Source organism: Acomys russatus, chromosome 32, assembly GCF_903995435.1.
Source record: "Acomys russatus chromosome 32, mAcoRus1.1, whole genome shotgun sequence".
Lineage (NCBI taxonomy): Eukaryota > Metazoa > Chordata > Mammalia > Rodentia > Muridae > Acomys > Acomys russatus.
The window spans coordinates 47,641,710-47,647,709 of NC_067168.1; positions in this window are offsets into that span (position 1 = coordinate 47,641,710).

Sequence of the window (6,000 nt, forward strand, 5' to 3'; positions counted from 1 at the left end):
ATCAAAACAAAAACGTTTACCACCACTATGGCATTTGGGCAACCGTCTCACTGGGACCTCATTCCCAGCTTCACTGCGCCTTGCTGAGATCTGAGCCAAAGCCCAAAGCACTCAGGAAACAGCTTGCCTTTAATCCCAGCATTCGGGAGGCAGAGGCAGGCGGATCGCTGTGAGTTTGAGGCCAGCCTGGTCTACAAAGTGAGTCCAGGACAGCCAAGGCTACACAGAGAGACCCTGTCTCGATAAACGAAACAACAGAAAACAGCTGAGGTGCTTTCTGCTCCTCTCCTTGAAAACAATTGGTTTCTGTCAGGGTTGAGAGCCTCACCCCACCCGAAGGGCAGCCGGGTAGGTGAGAGGTCCAACGCTGTTCTGCCTGGGCAGCACTGAGGTGGAGTGAGTCCCCACGAAGCACTCTGTGTCAGAGACAAGAGGCTGAGACGAGCTCAGCTGCCCCCTGTTCCTACTGATTTTCATCCTTTGTGTCAACAAAATTACAGAACAGAAATAAAATCAGGCCCCATTGCATGGCAAACCTGGGAGCTGCCATGCATCCTGATTACATTTTGTAAATGTAAATCTTTGTTGATTACAATTGAGAACTTTAAGGGCAAAGCTTGCCTGTGATATTTTTATAGAATGCTAATAAAAAGAATATAAATTGGAAATGTTTGAATCATAAGTATTCCTTTGAAAGCATATGTCATTGTGTGATTTGTTAGCTGTCAAAAATCAAAGCAATTAACACATTTCATGTGGGACACTCAATCTGCTCAATGTAATATGAATGGGATATTGTGACAAACCTTACTATTCATGAAAATTGAATTGCATATTTAAAAGGTAAAAGTACTTAACTCTCAAGTGTCCAGTGACAGCTTGATGATGTGTGTGGGTTTGAGCCCCAGCATGAGGGACCATATGGAAGTGTTTCTCCTCTGCCCAAGAGGAGACTCACACACTGTGCTGCTGTGCGACAGCGCCCCCAGGTGGAAGGGTGAGCACAGCATCGCTCCACAGCCGTTTCTAGTCCTCCTAGATAAAGCAACTGAACAGCACATTTATGATGGCCTCACAGAGTTTCTGAGAAGCGGGACTGACGATGGTTCAGCCTGGCGCTTCACGCTGAGTCCTTCTCACCCAGTGGTCGTGGGAGGCTGTAGTGGCAGAAGGCTGGAGGGTCTGAGTCCACAGCGGCTGCCAGGTTTTATATCCATGACGTAAGCAGCACGCTGCCTGCAGAGAGAAGAGAAAAGGGGGGGAGGGGGGCAGGGGAAGAGAGAGGGAGGGGGGGGGAGAGAGAGAGAGAGAGAGAGAGAGAGAGAGAGAGAGAAGAGGGGTAGCAGCACTGAGGACCAGGATACCTCTGCATCCACTAACCCTCGAATCACACAGCATAGTCCCTGCCTTTTCCCCTCTGTTAGCAGAAATCACCAAGTCCAGCCCACACCCCAGGGCTCCATTGTTTGAAGGGAATGTCAGAGACTAGCACTTTAAGTTAGGGCTGCAAGACCATGCAGCCAGACCCAGGCGGCTCCGCGGCTCCCTTTACAGCCTTCTGGTGTTCACAGCGGCTGTGGATCTGTTAGCACCCAAGGCCGCGCTTCTCAAGGACACCAGGAATTGGTGCATGATGAAGGTGCAGGCAGCTGTGGCAGCCCTGTTCCTACAGAGGACGTGTATGTTATTATCACTGACACAAAGGGTTGAACTCATGGCCGTGTCACTGGCCTAAGCAAGCCTTGTGTTGGGAATTGGGCTCGCAAGGAGTGTAAACTGGGGCAGAGGCAGAGTGGAAAGGAGAGAGGATTTACAGGGCCCTGTGAGCGGTCCTGGCCTGCACCTCCAGCTGGACAAAGCTTTGGCAACACGAAGAAACGCCAACACTCGAGGCTGTCCTTTGACCTGCATGCATTGACTGGGGCATTTAGGGCATGATGGCTAATCTACTTGTCAACCTGACATCCCTGAGCAGAGGGGACCTTGGCTGAAGAACTGCCTCCCTTGGGTTAGCCTGTGAGCATGCCGAAGGGGCCTGTCCTCAGTTGGTAATCTCCCTGTGGGTGGTGCCATCCCTGGGCAGAGGGGCTTGGGCAGTGTAAGAAAGCTACCTAAGTGAAGCAGAAAAACCAAGCGCTGTCCTCCATTCTCTCTCTCCTGTCAGTTCCCGCCTGGGTTTCCCTTGAAAATGGAAGTTGAAATGAGCCCACCTGAAAACTCCTTCTGGTCATCTTGTTTATTACAGTAGCAGAAAACAAACTAGAACATACCCACAAACCCACATACCCCCTTATACACACACACACACCCACACCCCACACACACATACACACACACATACACACATGCACACACACATACACATGCACACACGCGCGCACACAACACATACACACACACACACACACACACACACACACACACACACAGCGTGAAAACAAAAGATAAACGTGTACCCTAGCTTACACAGTGGGAAGGATTTGCTTGAAGCTGCCCCATATGCTCTATTAACTCTACTGTTTCCAAACCAGCAGGGAGCATGGCACAGACAGAGGATCTGGCCACTGTTGACAGAGGGTGAGGTGGGGTGGGGTGGGGGTAGAGGGGTGGTGTCACGGGGGTGGGTGGGCGGGGGAGGGCAGAATACTTTCTGCCATGGCTCCAACTCATCCACATCCTGCATCAGCACCCCGGTCAGCAGGCACCTCTCCTTCCTGGTCCCTGCACAGGAATCTTTTCAGACTGGCATATATTCCAGGTGCCAAAAAGCCTCTGGAAGATTCACTTCCCATTTTTTTTCTCACCAAGTATTAAAAACTAAATTCACACTGAGCCAATAAAGGGATGGACTTTTTTTACCAGCAGCATCCTACCAACCAGAATTCCTTCAAAATGTTTTCCCCTATTGCCGCATTACAATGATAATTAATGTCCAAGGGATGAGCTTGAAGGTCTGTCAGACTTATGAGTAATTATGAGAATGAAATGGTTTTCAATGAGATTTCATGCTTACTGAGTTTTAGATTCTAAGGTTTAGACGGACGGTCATGGATAGTTGTCTAATTTCCCAGTCGTTCAAGCAAACAGATTTGCTGCTTCAGCGGCACAGCCATGCTGTTTTCTGTGATGTAATGAAAGTCTTGCCATCACCAGTCATAGCCACGGAAAGATTGGAGAGCAAATATTTTCATAGTGATTAAAATTAAGGATGATGGGGCTGGAGAGATGGCTCAGTGGTTAAGAGCACTGCCTGCTCTACCAGAGGTCCTGAGTTCAATTCCCAGCAACCACATGGTGGCTCACAAGCATCTATAATGTGATCTGATGCCCTCTTCTGCAGATAAAGCACTCATATGCAATAAATACTCTTTAAAGAAAAAATTAAGGATAGTTATAAATTACCAAAATATTGTTCTTTTAAAAATGTATTTCTATTTATTTGCACATGCTTGCCTTTGTCTATGTGCCACATAAGTGCAGATGCCTTACAGTACAGGAGAGGGCATTGGATTTCCTTCTAGTCAAAGCAAAAGGCACGGAACCAAAGAGTGAGGTGAACCGTTTAATCCCCACAAGCAAAAATGGGGAAAGACAACTATAGTATTGCCTAAGACACACAGAATAGCCCTGAATCAAAGGGGGAGTGACAAGGAAGAACCTCCGCACATTATCTCTCAAATTCAGCAAGAGCACAGAGTTCTTGAAAAACAGGGAGCTTCAATACGAGGGCACGGGCAGAACAATTATTCCTTTAATAAGATCACCGGCCTGTCAGGGTCCCTGCTAAATACAGAGACTTGGAAGAACCTAACAGCATGCTCCCGAGCCTCGGACCCCTGGTGGCTTCACCTCTAGGAATCCATCCTGGAAACGCGTCATAGTTTCCAGCTGTTTGCGCAAGGTTGTATAAGCGAAGCACCAGACATACAGGCAGTCCTACAAACACACAGGAAAATGTCGATTTTACATCTAAGATGTGAGCATAAAGCAGGAGACGGAGGGAGAACCGGATGAAGAGATAGATTTAGGTATTTCCACTAAACACGGTTCCCTGTGAGATGAGGGTGTGAGGGGAGAGGCTGAGAGAGGCTGAGAAGTGAGACTGATCTGAAACCGGTTGCCTTTTTGTACAGTTTTTAACTTTGGCACTGTGTAAACATTTCACACATTCAAAACTTAAAAAGATAAAAATAAAATCCTAAAATGGAAAACAAATTGGGACAAATGAGCCTAACTTCACTTCAAATGCGGCAGCAACAGTTACCAGACAAAAGAATTATTTCAGAAGTCTCATGAACCTCAGCAGGGTATGGTCTCAGGCTAAATGAGAGCCATGCACTTTGTTACTTATTGTTAATACAGGGTTAAAGTTCTAAGCTATTAGAGAAATATGTAATTCAGAATCGTAAGAAGTGTTACGCAATTATAAGCCCAGATTATCAGGGCAAGAGGAAATAAATACTAAAAGCAAACCTAGGTGCCTGGTGAGATGGCTCGGCAGGAAAAGGCACTTGCTTGCTGCCAAGACTAAAACCTTAGTTCAATCAAGGGGACTCACATAGAACCAACTCCTCAAGTTGTCTTCTGGCCTAAATAAATATAATAAAAAGCTTTGTGTAAAAAAAAAAAGAAAAAAAAAAAAACAATGAAAATTGAGTTGACTCATTCTTTTCTCAAATCCGTCCCCTGGAAGAGCCTACCAGAACAACACCACAGCGGCAGTGAGCACACTTCACTCCAGATCTTAATATCTACTTAGCAATCCTACCAACAAGACTCATTTCCCTGCCTTTAGGAGATGTGAGGTGAGCCACTTAGCATCAGTTTCCCAGCGGCAGCTGCCCTGTGGATGTGGGCAGGCTGCAAGCAGGTTAGCCCACTGCTTGTGCTTGGTGGGACCTGACACACACACACACACACACACACACACACACACACACACTCACACACACCACATGGCCTCCTGAAGGTAAAGCCAAGAGAATACTGTGGGAATGGTGGTGTTGCCAGTCCTTGAGATACAGAGATCTGTTTGTTTGGATTTTATTATTATTGTGTTTGTATGGGTGTTTTGCCTGAATGTGCATCTGTATACCACATGCACGCCTGGTGTTCGCAGAGGTCGGAAGAGGGGCATCAGCTCCCCTGCAACTGGAGTTACAGATGGTGTGAGCTGCCACGTGGGAGCTGTGAAACAAACCCAAGTGCTCTTAACCTGTGAGTCCCCTCTCTAGCCCTGAAATGCAAAGATCTTCACGGTGAACCATGCCAGGCATGGGTGGATCTGCTAACAGCTACAGACATCCTTCTAATTGAGTTATTTATTTATAGGTGGTTTTTGTTGTTGTTTGTTTGTTTGTTTGTTTGTTTGAGACAGGGTTTCTCTGTGTAACAGTCCTGGCTATCCTGGACTTCTTTCTGTAGACCAGGCTGGCCTTATTTTCAATACAACCAGCAGTGTTTCAGCCTTGTCAGTTGAATGCTGTGCCCCAGAATTTTTAAGCTTTGGTGTTTGTTTCTCTGGTTGTGATGGGTGGGAGCTCTGCATTAGCCTTGGGGTGGCTGAGGGCTTTACATAAAGGCCTCTGCCTGGGAATTAGGGAACACAGGTGTCATGGGGCCCTGTGACTGGCTTGCTACATAACTTCAGGGCAAGTGCTGTCACGTTTTTTGGATCTTAGTTGTTGTTGTTGTTTTGTTTTGTTTTTTCAATTGCCAAATCTAGGTATGAGACTTGATTTTCTGCCTCTGTAAACAGTGATCTGAAGTTTTCTCCAAGTAGGGCAACATGTCTGCCAGTAACAGGAGCAGCAAGAGAGACTATGAGAAGACCCTGCAGTCCAGTGACCTCAGCTCATGGCTCCTTGATTAAAAGACAGTATCTGAGGGAAGAGGGGCCTGGAGAGACGGCTCAGTGGCTAATAGCTTGTTGCCCTTGCAGAGGGCCAGAGTTCAGTTTCCAGCCCTCACATTATGTGGCTCACAACCACCTGTAACTCC